This window comes from Tribolium madens, unplaced genomic scaffold (assembly GCF_015345945.1).
Source record: "Tribolium madens isolate multiple individuals breed KSU strain unplaced genomic scaffold, Tmad_KSU_1.1 Scaffold_96;HRSCAF=242;Tcas5.2_LG5, whole genome shotgun sequence".
Lineage (NCBI taxonomy): Eukaryota > Metazoa > Arthropoda > Insecta > Coleoptera > Tenebrionidae > Tribolium > Tribolium madens.
This window is the reverse complement of record NW_025401068.1, coordinates 15,352,045-15,368,507: the sequence shown is the minus strand read 5'-3', so window position 1 is coordinate 15,368,507 and position 16,463 is coordinate 15,352,045. Positions and strand designations below refer to the sequence as shown.

General features: G+C 30.6%; 1 protein-coding gene across 2 annotated transcripts in view; it reads left to right on the top strand.

Annotated features, from left to right (window-relative positions):
• Nucleotides 1–2,800: 2,800 nt before the first annotated feature.
• Nucleotides 2,801–16,463, top strand: part of LOC123013396 (LIM domain transcription factor LMO4-B) — a 189,831-nt gene continuing 176,168 nt past the window's right edge. Inside the window, exon 1 of one of the 2 annotated variants that reach the window (XM_044411886.1) lies at nt 2,801–3,137. The gene's annotated coding sequence lies outside the window, so the exon portion shown is untranslated. The remainder of the gene's footprint in view (nt 3,138–16,463) is intronic. The other variant, XM_044411890.1, reaches the window with a different exon arrangement.

Sequence of the window (16,463 nt, the reverse complement as noted above, 5' to 3'; positions counted from 1 at the left end):
TTCCCGGACTGAGATCACATCAAAAAAAAAATTCTTTAATTTTACACCAAAACTGCAAATGAACAAAAACTATGCATCGTAGAGTATTTTAAATTGTTGCATCGTGTTCAGCGCGTAATTTTATGTCTAGGAAATCATAGCGTTTTACGATTTAAGGTAAATTGACTATTTTACCATTTTACCGTCAAAAACCCAAAAAATTCGTAATTTTTTAAATTTGACAAAATAACGTTTTATCCATTTTTTGAGTCTTTAAGACCTCTAGAAATGTAAAAAACGTTAAATGGATCAATTTTAAAGTTAATTTTTTTTTTGATTTTTGTCGAAATTTTGGTRGATTTRTGGCACCCYGAGCGGTCTAATGGCACTAACTCTGGACTTATTGGAGATAATCTCTTATATTTGGTACTGTTGTATAGAAAATTGAATTTTCTATGATATATTAAAAAGTTCAGTGCTCTACGATGAATAGTTATCGAGAAAATTTCTGATAAAGTCAAAAATATCGAYAATTTAAATCCGACTATAACTTCAAAACTACTACGAATTTTGCAGTTTWATTGACGCCAATCGATTCCCCGGAACATTTTACATAGGTTTAGGTCAAAACATTATGTCATTGAGGTACAGTTTTGCCGCAATTTACAAAATAAAAAAAAGTAAAAATTTGTTAACACCCCCCCCTTAAAAACTAGTGTTTTTAAACATGTCTCAGATTCAATTTAAACCTATCTTATCCGATAGATTTTGACGCGCTAATTACGAATTTACCAATCACTTTGCGCTATCTCCTCTAGTTTCGCCGTAATCGGCGTTTAAAAATTCAAAATTTTTTGCGAGATATCGACTTGGCTTTGYCCTCAGTCGATAGATTTTTTTACGCTGATTACGATGGTGTTGAACTTTTTGCTCTAAGTCTAATAGTTTGGCCGTAATCGCCGTTCAAAAAGTGAAAATTGTCAAAATTGTGAAACTTTAAACGCGTTTTTCTACGAAACTTTAGAACTTAGAGCAAAGGGGTAAAAACCATTAAAATTAGCTTAAAATTATCTATTTACTGGCGCAAACCGGAAGTCGCTCCCGGTTATGGTTCCGGGTACAGAGCCATTTTTAGTTTTTTCAAAAAAAAATTCATATCTCAAAAACCATGAGTCATAGGTCAAAACGATGTTTCTAGGCGTGTTCTCCGGTTAATTTTACATATAGTACTAGTTTTTCATAAGAATAAAAAACTTAACTTTATTACTCAATATCTCAAAAACTATGCAACGTAGAGTATTTTAACTTGTTGCAACGTGTTCAGCGAGTAATTTTACGTCTAGAAAATATTTCAATATTTCATATTTCAAGCGTTTTTACAACTTAAGGCAAATTGACTATTTTTACGATTTTAGTACCGCTCACCATCAAAAACTCAAAAAATTCGTAATTTTTTAAACGTGACCCAATAACGTTTTATATATTTTTTGAGACTTTAAGACCTTTAGGAATGCAAAAAACGTTAAATGGATTATCTTTGAAGTTGAAAATATTTTGGATTTGTGCAAAAATTTTGGTCGATTTTTGGCACCCAGAATCGGATATAGTGCTTATGCTTCTAGTCTTCATTCTTCTGACGCAATGGAAAGAAAAGTTCATTTTTCTCTCCATTTTGTACTTTTGGACAAAAAACAGCTTTAAAATAGTCATCAAATTAATGGCGTATTAAATTTATGTTACAATTAAATGTTCTGTCCACGGGCTCCAAGTTTATTGCAAAATTCGTTTGTTTAATCTGCAAATTTCAAGAAATTTCGCAAATTTTAGGAAGACGACTGTATAGAGAAAAACATTTTTCGGGCCAAATCCTGTATCAAACATCATTCGTAAWGGTTTCCAAAGACAAAATTATGAGCTCCGGAAATTTTCAGAGGCTAGATTCGCCACTGAGGGCGTGATAGCTAATTTCTTTAATGAAAATTGCCATGAGTGCTTTTGATTGTATGAAATATTTCATTACATAGTAAACTATAGCAATGTTATATTCCATTATTAATTAATAATTGCACTGTATATAAATTATGAAACATGTTCTTGATGAACAAACAGTTCATTATTCATCTCAGTTGATTATAAATAATGTTTCGCTTATTTGCAAATTAAAATAAGCAAAACCTTTTAACACATCTATTTTCTCTTATTTTCCGTTCAGTTTAACAGGTGAATTTATTTATGAATTCTGGTGTTTTCCTTTCGAATAATGCATAAAGAAGCTGCGAAATAAGTGTTCTCGCCGGGCRAGGACGACAGGATTTGTCCCGAAATTAGTTCTGCAACGTTATGTATTAGTCGTCGTCGGGATATTCCGGAGATATATGTGTGTTTTATCTAAAATTTATGGCATTAGTTAGTGTGTTGGAGAAGTTTTAGCGTAATAATGGATAGCATTAGATCCATAAGTGATGAATGCGTCTCAGTTGGCCGAATTCATCATTTATGTGAGTGGCAGCTGATTACGCATTGATGCTGACCGAAGTCGCGGGCTCCTGCAGGTGACCACGAAGAAGGCCGCACCGATACCTCCGTCGGGGGCCAATCAAACCCCACTGATTTGTCACCTGTCTTCATCGAGCCCAACCTACTCACATACTCTACTTGGAATTGGAATTCTACTGGTAATGTGTGCGCGCAATCGCGAATCGTGCACCGCCTCTCGTTGACCCGATAAATTCCTCGGCTCTCGAAGAGTGGTTCTTGACGGTTCCACCGTGGACGCCACTCGGCCGCATTTGGCACCAGGTGAGCGTTCGGGAGCGACAACACCCGACGAAACACGAGGCGCGCTTCCACGGCCTGCTGCGACGACCGCGGTTTCAGTTGATTTCAGGAACGCGAAGGGCGAGTTGATACTGAAACGCCCCCGTCGACTATTGACCGCGTGCTTTAATCAAATATAAACAAATAATACTCACAAAWTACTTGTGATTGTGCCGCTTTTGACCGGTTGTGATCGATTGTTTGTGGGATATTCCMGCTAGTTTGGGCTTTTCTCTCGGCCGCCACCAAGGCAAACTAGACTGAGTGCCATGGTCTGACGACACGATTCCTAGAATTTATTTTGGAGAATAGTTCACTCTGACTTTGTCAGTTCAACAAAAGTAAGTTTAAATCAGTCAATTTAAATTTTACTAAAATATTCTTTATTGAACGAAATACACCAAAGGATTAACACTATTCGGGAAATGACAAGTTGTGATCAAACTTCCCCTAGCACATGTTTATTTCTGAAATTCAGTTTCTCCGCCAATGAAGTTCATCCACTAGTGTCACGTGTRAACWTCCATGCCTTTGAAAAAAGCTCTTGAGSTTTGACAGTTTTAATGTCTAATAACCAGAATTTTTTACTTATTATAAATTTGATATTTACTCGTAGTTTTACTATTTAATTATTTTATTTTAAATGTTTTCTACATAGGATTGAACGTGGAGCTTTCAAAAATACATACCAAGTATGGAACCAAATGTTTTGGCTGAAACTATTTATATTTTGGACAAACTAATTGATGAGTGATAAAGTACTATAAAAATGTGATGTTTTATCAAGAATAAAATTTTTCGAAATTTTCTTGTTTTTGGGTTCTACAATTTTTTTTATTTTTTTAAGTGACAACTCATAAAACTATTTTTCTCATGAAGGTTATGATCTAAGGATTACAACTATCTACTTTATATTTAATTAGTGATTTTTTTTTACTCAAAAATAAAACAAAATGGTTCTCAAAATACGATCACATTTTTTATAATTCTTTTATTTATATTAATTATTATTTTCTGTGTAAGCAAATAAGCAGAGGTTATTATTACACAACCATAATATATTGCTAAACCTAAAGTTTGTATACATCATTCAATTTAATTTTATAAGGGTTCTGACGTATTCTTTTGAGGTTTACACCTCTTTTTTTTTCTTAATGTCTTTTATAAGTTGATTATACATATAAGTTTTGAGAAAAAGTAACATATTTTTGGTAATTTACTCATTTTATTTTCTACCAAAAATGTTTTGAAGACATGTTTTTTTCATGAGAAAAAATTGGGCATTACTGTTAATTTTACGCATATTGCATCAAAATACAACGTGATTCAAAAAGATTTTTATCTAGTCGCTTATGGGTTTTCCATGTAAAAAAATACCTTAAAATGTTAATTTTTTTAGACTGACAGCTGTCACTGTTGACAGAACTATCTGGTTCATAAAAAGTGAAGCGGCACAGAAAAATTTGCATGTAAAGAAATTCGATACGTGACTGGATGAAAATCATTTTGTTTTATTTCTAGTGTAAATAAATAAATAGTGCCATCTATTTTATTCTTTTGTTCACGAATTTTTTGACAGTGCTAATTGATATTAAAAATTATAAAAAACTTCAAGACATTGATCTCAAAGTTTGAAAACATGTAACTGTCTTTTTCAAGCGAAGAAAACTTGTTTAAAATTAGGTACATACAGGGTGTTTGAGAACTCGCGTTCCAGAGAAAAATGCCATGTAAGGTAAGACACCAGGAACATGGAAAAAATGTTTAAAAAACTTTATCAAACAATTTTGACATTAATATTTTGATATTTGAACTTTTTTATGTCTATTTAATGTTACTTGTATAGGTATGTTTTTTCATAATTATTCAGTAAAGGACCAAAAACTGTGCCAATAAAATCAACAAATAACGGAAAACATGGTTACAATTCAGGATACTGCTTCGTTGCTTTCTCTTCTAATAGCTTACAAAATTATTTTTTCCAACAGAAATAAATAGGTTTAAAGTACAACATACTCGTATAAGCCCCTATAATTTCGAAATTCTTATAGATAACATTTTTTAAAATTTTTCCTGGTATCTTATCTTAATTGGCATTTTTCTCAGGGGCACGAATTCCGGAACATCCTGTAATAGATGTTTTTTAAATCTAATTTGTCATAATTAACACAATTTTACTTTTCAAATTGTCCCGATATTGCTGTAAAAACAGCCGCTAAATCTTGTAACGGTCATTTTCTGTTATATTGCCTCTAGAAAAAAAAATGTAAAAACAAAATTTGCAATGTTGTACTCGTAAATAGCATATATCTATCTACATTAGGTATATTTTCTCAAGTAGCTTTTATTTTTATAACTAAGTACTTAAGATACAAATGCAGCTATAAGTGGAAACATGGCAAATTTTATGTTTTCTGTTGAACTAGTTCAATGAATTACATATTATCACGATTATCAGCTAAAAACGAGTGTTAATTGTGCTAAATWTGCTTACCTATTTACTTATCTAATTGATTATTTTATGGTCTATCTAGATATTATGTTGGTTAATAAATTTGATTAGACTATACTTCATTTTGAGATTTGTATTGCGGTTATATTATGTATCGATTAAAAATAATTYTTTTGGCWTTCTAACAAAGCTACATTTGATATGTAAAAATGAGAAAACAGCCGTCACTTATGCGATAGTTTACTCACTCTTCCAAGATAAACAAAAGTTTTAATTATTTAACAAGACACCAATATGTTTTAGAATAATTCTCTGCTTCAGGTTTACGAAATATCTGTTAWTGTTATTTAGAAATTGMTTTCTAGGTCGTACATTTATTTGTCGAGTGTCCGTTTCATTGAGTGCGCTCGGATCGATATCGTCCCTGATTGAATGGGACTTGGGCCACATGGGACCTTTGCGTTATCGGCCCGACTGACATTGCTGATTGCACGCTGGTTTGTTTACATTTGCCAGTTACCGCGACTTCCCTTGCTTATCACTCAGGGTCGACACAAAACATTGATAAGGACGTGCCTTCATGGGAATCCCAATCCAGTCTGCATGTCTCCCGTGTTGTTGAACGACGTTTTATTCATTTCTAATATTTTGCATATCGCTTGGAAGAATATCGGTATAGAAATGTGACGTCGACTGGGGTCTAAATCGAAATATGTGGGGCGGTGAAGGTTAAAATAAGAAAACGCTAATATCTCTCTTGGTAGATTCCAGGGCCGTAACCAGGTTTCTTGTTAGTCCATGAAAATGAAATGAAAGAAGGCGGATTAAAAATCAAAAATCTCTAAGTACATGTTTTTATTTTAAATTGAAATAAGAGATCCTAATTAAACATAAAAAAAATCAAATTAACTCACAAAAGTAACAAAAATACAAACTTAAACAGGAGATAGAATATTCATTTTTTAAACAAAAATTTTCTATGAACATATATCGAAAAATGCTACGCAAGGGGTGCGTCTTTTAATAGTTTTTTTTTCAATATTTCCGAAATCATTAGAAAAAAAAATCAAAATTTGGTACAGATGATAACTTTTATACACCTAAACAAGTACAAAAATAAAATGTAAAAATTTGTAATTAGGGGCTCCTAAACTCGGTGGGATTAGGGTAAAAATTTATTCTAACTATTTTGCCTGTGGTTTCTTGCACTTTCAGCGACAAAATTTCATAGTTTTTCATAAAAAAGGTTGTGTTTTTCCGATACAATTTACGGATTTTTAGTAAAAATCGGTTTAAAAATTTATGTTACAGACCATAAACAGCATAAAAATTAAAAATTAAATTTGTTTTACCGTTTAGGACGCCCCTGATTAAAAATTTTGTTATTTGGCATTTGTTTAAGTGTACATATAAGGGTACCAAATTTTGTAATTTTATCTATTGTGAAATATTAGGAAAAACCCTTTAAAAAACGTACCTTTTTTAGGGGATGTAGCTCCCTTTCATAGCATTTTTCGAAACACTTTTGTCTTAAAATTAAATATTCTATCACGTATTTAAATTTGTACCTAACAATAAAAATGAAACACTGTACCGGGTGGGGCATCCGTTACGCCCAAAAAGAAAATCCCCACTTCTAATTAAATAAAATTGTTGAATTTTTTCACACTTACCTGGGCATTAGTAAGGTACATTCTCTAATATTTTGGTAATTTTTCATTCACAAACAAAGCCAAAAAAAAATAAAAAGTAATTTTCTCCCAAAAAATTTAATTCTAATTTTTATACTGACCTACGCAGATTTACTTCCTACAATTGTTTACAAAATCAGAAAAAAAATACCAATTGGATTTTGAATTAAACGCAATTTTTGATCTTAACTTTGAAAATCATTTTTATTTATGACCTGCTACTTGTGGCATGTAAATTTAGGTGACAATGGGGAACTGCAATTGGGGTAAGATTCCAAGGTTTACAACAAAAAGACCCTTTAAAGCGGCCGGCTACCAGTAAATGATTCTTTTGTTGGCAAATTATACCATTTTGTCATAAATCACGGGTCTGGTTTGTGTTTAAATAAAAAAAGTGATTATTTAGCTAACCAAGTCAAAATTTGAAATTGTGATATCAAAGTTTGATGCGCTGACAGGTACAGATTCATTTAGTGTAAAAACTTTATAGGTAAATTAACAGAACTATTCATAAAACACACAAAACTGTTACGGACTCATTTATTATCCAAAAAAATTAGAAAAATTCTCWAATTATACCCTATCAATAATTAATTAGGTATATGAAATATCGTCAGTTTTAATTAATTTGAAGTCGCGATTTATCAAGTGCGCGTAACCGATGRCCCACCCGGTATAATTAATACATGAAAAATTAATTCACAAAAATTAAAAATGAACTAACTTAATTTTTAACACTTATAACACTATACAACAAAGTGCTCAGCATTTCGGGGGGGTTTGAACCCCCTAATCCCCCCCTTGGGTACGGCCGTGGTAGATTTGCAGCAAATTTAGATGTTGGTTTATGTTGCTCTTGTTGCACCAACTTTTTCCTCGGTTTGGACGGAATCATATTTAAACAAAGTGAACAAAGTTTCAAACTACTTATTCTTATTGCAGTTAGACAAGTTTTGTTAAATAAAGAATGTTACGAAGGCAACCTTATGACGATAAGTCAATTAAACTTGTGTAGATTAGTGATATTGGAGTGGATTTTAACCAATTCCCATAGTTTTAGGTTTGAAAAAATCGCATACTTATCGTAGTTGATATTACTGGTTCACCTCACGTGATGAGTATCGTATAGGAGGCGAGTCCAATTTAAAAATTCACTTATTTCATCATATTTTTATGTGGAAAGCCCCTATAAACTGGAATGCAAATCAGCCGTTTCGATTCGGGCCTATCCAATCCGGGTAGCACGTCGACATAAAGTCGAATACGATTCAGTTCCATTAAATTCTGCGTCACGGTATTTGTCGTAAATTGTTAAACCTTTTCCTAGAGGAGAAGTTTCTCCCAAAGAGGCTGTATTTGTATGTGTTTTGAATAGGACTTGGTCGGATTTGTATTTGGAAGTTCCAACCTGTGGCGCACGATATGTAAAATGCACCTAGGTGGAGGATGCGGTCGTCTGCGGATAATGCTGGAACGCTTGTCTCCTCGCTTCGACCACGCTTTTTCTACACTATGTGGTTATTTATAATCTTGTCTTAGTCGACTTGGTCGACTTGGTGGCCACGGTCGCTAGACGGCTGCAGTGTGACGTCGACTTATACAAGGCGAGGGATCGGATTTGTTCATCTATTTTGATGTTAAAAGAATTCAAAATATACAGAGTTAAAGACAAATCAATATTCACTGCTGATATCTTGTGAATTTCGTATTTATTCTATTTTTTTTAAGTAACGTTGCATTCTTTAAAATCACTTTTAATGTTGAAGATGTCTTAAATTTTCTATTTTTKTATTTTCCTCTTTGAGAAAATGGATCAAATTCATCGTTTTTGTTATTCTATTTTGTTTTTTGTTTTCCATTTTTCAAATTAATTCAAAATTGAGCTTTTCAGTGAAAAACAAATACTTTAAAACGARAAAACATTCTGCATAAACTTTTTATAGTCATAAATACTATTTTAAAAAATTTAGAGAATAAAAWATTTCTTACATTTTTTGATAATTTTTGAAATATTGTACCTCAAAGAAAAATTGTCGTTTTTAGATATTAAAAAATCCGTTTGGTACTTCAGGTTTCTAGTRCTAAGAAATAACGCGAGAAAAAAAATGTATTTTATTCAATCCTCTATGTAAAAATTGAATTTTATCTACTCTTTTCTTCATGTTAAAATGAAATTTTATCGTCTAGATGATAAAAACTACATCCATATCTGCGGTTGTTAGTTGCTAACGATCATTGACATTAGATTTCATTGTTGAATTTTACTTTGACATTTATAAATATCAATCAAATTGACTACAAAATTGGTGAGGATTGAACAAAATTTTATATTGTACACGAAGATAAAATTTTCATTATCTTTTCGAGCATATTAAATTCAATTTTATCGTTTTGTATAATAAAGAACTATTTTTGGTCTACGGACTTGGGGAAATTTTTATTAGTTAAATCAATGCATAGGCCGGATAGCTTGTTCATTCAGCTTTAGTTTGCCTTTTTTGTGTTTTCTTTACGTCAATTTGTCGCTGAGATATTTGATTTTTAATGAAAAAGGATCTTTTTGCCTTTGTTTATCGATATCTCCGCAACCAATGACCGCACAAAGAATGTAAAGATAGTTTCCAAAACTGGAATAAATTTCTTACAAGATGTTTTTACGATTTTTAGAAAAACAAATCATTTACAGCATTGATTTAAAGAAAAGACAAAAAAGTAACTGCATTGTTTTAGTAAATTTACCATGTATTCACAAATATTGATGGGGAGACTGATGTGTCTAGGTTTTTTTACAGTCTAATGTACGCCCAATAGCTCTTAAATTTTTAAATCGACCATCAAATTGTTTTCTCAGTCTAAGTTTTACAAAAGAATTAAACGAATTAATTGTTTCTATACATTGTGTAATTTTAGTTAGAATGACAAAAAAAGGATTTTTTTACTTTACATTATAATTTTGGATGTAAAATAAAAAAAAATATTCGAAAAAATGAAAAGTTTTTAAAAATATTTTTGGAAATTTGCAAAAAATCAAGAACCAATAGTGACTAATTTTTGAGACTATTTATTTAGCTTTCACATACTCTCAAATTAATTGCATTAATTAAWAGTTGATACTCTCAAAATATTCAGCACTCTGTTTACGAACATGCTTGCAAATTTTCAAAAAAGTCAATTTTTTGTTTCCGAATTTTATTTTAAATTTAATAGTAGTGTATTGTTTGTCAAAACTCAACAACTTGAAGCATTTTGCAACTTGGAACATGTACTATTTTCTTTACACTTTTATTGCATATGTTATTTATTGATTTTTTCTTTTGTACTATACATATAAACATATATTCTCATCATGCTTCAAAATTTCTAAATTTCTTCTTTCTTAATTATCATTTAAAGTAGTTGTTGTATCTTTTATTTATTTTTTTTTTTTTGTTTATTTATTTAATCCGTATTCTCAATTTGAAGTAATTTTTCTCTGTTGGTTCAATTGAATTTGGATATGTTTTATGTATCCATAAGAAATGCATAAAATTGAAATTGTGTTTCACTACTATTAAGAGTATTTATTATTAGGTACTTACTATATATTATTATTTATTGTAAAATCAATTAAAGCAATTGATTAAACGTTATTTTAAAAAATGAAATACTTTGTTTTTCTTACCTTCTTGTCATTTTACACGATCAGAAGGATTTTTGATTAAGACAAATTAAAAATTTGGTAATTTAAGCATAAACTCTCAAGTATAGGAATTATGAGGTCATAAGAAAAAAGAGATTATTTATTTCTAGTCTATTTGCATTAAAATAGAAATTTTTCCACCAACGATTAAATCTTATCACTATTTTGGTAATTACATGCACATAGATTTACATATTATTATTTGAAAAAGTAACAACTTATTGTAGATTTCTGTTTTCTTTGTAATTACGTATACATTAAAGCAATGCTAAAAAATATTATGAGCTGTTTAGAGGCCACATTCTGACTCATGGGTTCATGGTTAATTCGCAATTGTCTGATTTTTGACATCACAGAATGAAAAACGTTCTTCACCTGGCCACAAATTAAACGAAAAGCTGTAATTATTTTCAACTTAATATGGGCTTGTCTTTGCCATTAGTCAAACTGAAAAATCTTAAACTGGTTGGACTGGATTACCGTCCTAACTTTTAACATTTTTACATGCATGGGTAATCAAACAAAAATTGACATACGGTAGTTGCTACCTTTTGTTGTTTTCGTTATGTTGAATCCCGTTCATCTAATTAAGTCTCTGACGCTCATTATGTATTCCAAGTTTTGTTTTTATTATGTCGAAAAGGAAACCTAATTGAATCTGAATCAGTTAAACTCGAACGGTGCTAAAAATTATGGATTCAAATTCAAATCGAACATTTCCTAAATGTCCTAGCACTCCAATAAGAATATTTCTCTTTTAAATGCATCATATAATTTGTAATTGTTTCCCTTATGGTGCTGATGAAGAGATATGTAAATTATGTCCAGACAGTGAATTTAATTAACATTTTTAACTCCTCTAAGCGCGTTTTCAACGAATCAAGGTGAAGGTAGTTCGACTTTGATTTCTATTAGGCAAATAAAATTCCTGTTTGTAAATAATCGGTTTATGAACACAAATTAGAGGTTTCTTAGTGATAACTTTGATGTGGATTTAGGGTTACGCATCATAATTTTGAATGTTCTCGAAAACGACTACAGAATTTGTAAATTGCAAATTATATAGCTTTGAGCAAATTATTTTAATTAGTGTTGGTTTTCAGAATTTTTAATACTAAAATAAAACAGTACAGTACCAAAAAATTACCGAAATACGTTTGGTATTTTTCGGTGCATGTAATCAATAAGCAAATACTATGAAAGTTTGATGTTACAAAAGGTTTTACAATGTTAATGTTGGCATTTTAATTCTCTCTTGAGCAAGTTTGGAACTTGGCCAAAGTTAATGCAAATCTTATTTTTCTCATTTTAACCTCGACGTATYTTGTTTTGTCGCCATTGAGGATTGAGGTGAATAGTTTCTTGTTTCTTTGCTACAAAACCTAAATTATGCAATATAAAACGACTGAAAGTTTCGGATTTGATTTCAAAATATCACAGATGTCAAGAAATTAAATGAGACAATTTTTTGTATGTGTTTTACAAGTGAAACAGGATAGAAAGCAGTGCACAACCATGTTTGTAATTGTAAACCGAAATTATTACAAAATTCGATGAACCGTATCAGAACCATAAACTTTGGCTACGCTTATTTGAAGTTTGTTGTATAGGTGGTACAGGGAAAAATCTGCGTGGGTACACACGGATTTTGAGCATTTCTGTGGAAATAATTAATTGCGTGGATTTGGATTCGGGAAAAATGTATGGTTTCTGAAAAAGGCGTCACGTAGGTGAGCCTGATTGTCTCTTTTGTAGAAATTATGTTAAGACAAAGCTAATGTGAGGTCGTGRTAACATTTGGTAATACCACAGACAACTTGTTTTGTGACCACTTCCGGAGACAAGGCGGAAATGGTTGTCATGCAATGATGTAATTATTTTAAATCGAAACATTTTGAACCAAGTGTTAATAACTGCATATTTTATAAGAGTAATCCCATGCCAAAACGGTCACTTTTAAAACTCACTGTTTCTGTAAATTTGAGATGTATTGAGATGTACAAAATTAAGTATCTCGGAGCAAAAAGAATTTTTATCTAAAGAACAAATCAACATATTGAAACGATTTTTTTAATAATAGATATAAATAGGTACGTTTTGGACGTGATAATACATGTATTTTAAAAATTTGTTATTAACAAATAATTTAAAAGTATATTGTTTAAACAAAAAAATAAACAATTAGCAGGTTTTTAAAATTCTCAAAAAATTTATGTAAAAACTCTCACATATTTACTATGTCTTCACATAAGTTTCAGACGTTTTAGAAATGGTTGAAAAAAAATTTTTTTGAGAGCGTTGCATAGTACGTGATCGCCTAAGATCGCCTGAAAATAGCGTTTCCTTGGAAATTAAATAGAAAAATTACTAATTACCGTCACTAATAAACTGTTCTAAAGAAAAAACATAATTTTCAATAACTTATTAACATTTATTTTTCAAAAAATATTAATAATAAAAACAAATTCTTCGGTTGAGTAAATATTTCACAAAGATTTCACATATTACGTTTTGCTATACAGGGTGTGTCAAAATTCCCGGACCAACGTGACATGGCATGTAAGGTAAGATACCAGGAACATGGAAAAAATAAAAAAAAATCTATCTCTAAAAATTTCGAAATTATGAGAGTTCAATTTTGCACTTTGACTTTATTTGTTTTTGTTGGAAAAATAATTTTCCATGTTTTTTTTTGCTACAGGCTATTAGAAGAGGAAACAAGGAAGTTGTATCCTAAGTTGTAACTCTGTCTAATGTTATTTGTGGCTTTTATTGGCAAAATTATTGTTTTATTAAATAATTATAAAAAAAAACATATAATACAAGATCATCAATATCATTAAATAGACATAAAAAATGTCAAATTTCAAAAAATAAATGTAAATTTTTTTTGCATATTTGTTACAACAAAATTGTAAGTTTTCTATGCATATCTAACGTTTTTTGATTAAAATAAAGCAATTAAAAAATGCATATTTTGGCACCTTCGTGCATATTTTACGAAATATTGCATATTTGTGCATATTTTCTTAAAATCACAAATTTCCGATTAAAAATTTTAGTTTAAGTTAAAAATTGGACAGTTTAAGAAAAATGATTCGATTACAAAATATGGTAAAAAGAAAACAACCGGTAATTCGTAAGCCGGACTCAAAGAATGTTTTCTTTTTAAATTTGTTTTATACAGGGCGAATATAAAGTATGGAATCAAGCAGTTTTTTTTTAATTATTTGCCTCCAGGAAATATTAATTAATGTAAATTAAAGTACTTAATATTGAGAACGAAATTTTGTTTTGTTTTTGAGTTATGTGATTTTTTTGTGAAAATTGCAATTTAAGTATGTAAAAAAGTATATTTTTTAAATTCAATATAAAGTAGATAGTTGTAATTCTTACATCATAATTTTCATGAGAAAAATGTTTTTTTTTTGGGTTTCCATAAAAAAAAAATAAGGTAAAAAATAATTTGTGGAACGCAAAAACAAATTTCGAAAAATTTTGTTCCTGATAAAACATCACATTTTTATAGTACTTTATCATTCATCAATTAGTTTAAAAAAAAATAAATAGTTTAAGCAAAAAACGTTTGGTTCCATACTTTTTATTCACCTGGTCTGGCTATAATCCTAAGTAGTTGCCTGCAAAAGAATTTTAAACCAATTTATTTTTTCTCTTTCGTTTATGGTGTGCCAAAAATACAAAGTTTAGTGTACTCGAGATAAAAGTTTATCCAAACTTTGATTTTTTGTTCTTAAAAGTTTTGCATATTGATGGATATTTGGCATATATTGGAGAAGATTTCTTAATGTCTTGTGTATATTTTGGTGAAAATACGTGCATATATACAGGTGCGCCAGAACTCGCGCTCCAAAAAAAATGCCATATAAGATAAGATACCAGGAACATGGATAAAATGTTAAAAAAAAATATATATGAAAATTTCGAAGTTATGAGAGTTTAAATTTTGCACTTTGACTCTATTTATTTCTGTTGGAAAAATAATGTTCGACATTTTTTGCTTCAGGCTATTAGAAGAGGAAACAAGGAAGCTGTATCCTAAATTGTCTCTCTGTATAATCTTATCTGTAGTTTTTACTGGCAAAATTTTTGTACTTTTATTAAATAATCGTAAAAAAACATAGGTATACAAGATCATCAGTATCATTAAATAGACATAAAAAATGTCAAATGTCAAAAAAAAAGTCAAAATTTTTTGACATAGAATTTTTTAAACATTTTTTTCATTGTCCTGGTATCTTATCTTGCTTGAAATTTTTCTTTGGGGCGCGAGTTCTGGCGCATCCTGTATATTACGAATTTTTCGTGCATATAATCCGAGCCTTACTCATAACATAAGCCTTGTGTCGCAACGACTCTCTAGCCTCATTTTTTTCGTCAGTTGTCCGTTTAGAAAGTGCGATGCGGAAAAACTGTCAAAGTTCACGTGTGATTAATAAGAGAATAACGAGTGCTCCTCCTCGAAATGATGATCGTAATTATAGCATTGCTGTTGAGTTTTTGTCGTAACGGTTTGGAATTTTGGGTTCGCGTTTCCAGGAAAGCCGAGTAATTATTGGCGTAATGGTTTAATGAATCGGAGGCTATTATGTGGTGCATTTCGCGTTTGAATTTATGTGTGGGACGGCGAGGGGCGTCGAGATTGAAATATATGTCTATATTAAAACAGGATCGATTCTGGGCCCTAGACTCGAGCATGAATCTCGGCAAAATGATGCACGAAATAATTCAATAGAAGATAATGTTCCATACATATTCATGCGGCAATTACATGTGGGGGCGCTCTCCTTAGGAGCCACATGTGCGACCAGAACAGTGCACAGATAAAATGCCGTTAAACAAATAAATTGGTTAGATAAGCGCCTTTAGTAAACAAATTTATGAAGACTGGGCCACCCCAACTCCTCGGTCCTTGTAAAAGATATTACCCGTCGAACGAATTAGAAATTTTAATTGAATTATAGCACAATGTGTGTGTGCGAGCAAAATTCTTCACAGTTGTTAATTAAACTTGTAATTCCTTACTCAGACAATGACGGCTATTAAAATAGATTAAATTGGGATGAGTTTTATTAAATGCTCGTATGTCTGTTTTATATTAGGTTTCGTAATAACTCACTCCCATCTGGAAATTAATTGAGACCTGCGATACAATGTTTTATTACTTTTTTTTTTCTCTTTCGTTTATTAGGGAATGTATGAATTTGTGTGTTGTGTTTTACGTTTCACCTCTCTGCTTTGTCACACACATATCACAAGGCACCAACATTTRATAATTAATGCAATAACTGAATTTACGAAATTCTTCGAATGTAATTAAAATTTGTATTTTTAGGAAACACCATTTACAATTCTGTTCAAATATTTCAGTTTTAATAACGTTGAGAGACAAAAAAGTTATCAATGGTTGACATTCGCACCGATTTCAATTTGTAATAACAACCGAAATGGAAAACAAACAATTTATACTTATTTTAACTAATGAGCATATAACAAGTTGTGTTCTAACCCAAATTGAATTGGAATAGACGAAGATGGACTTTTGCATAAATATTTTTCATTTCACATAGTGACAAATCAACAAGAAAACATTTATCGACTGTTAGATTCAACTAATTCTAAATGTTTCTTTAGTAAACAAGCAAATCTTTATTCAAACCCACTAATGTCACATATCACAAAGAAATGACATTAGTTATCTCTATAATTGAAGGAGTGGAAATAAACAGTGGCTAAGGTGTTAAAATATGTTGAAATAAATAAATAATAATAAATAAATGTTAAAAAAAGCACAAATAACAATATTTTTACTTAATTCAATTACTTT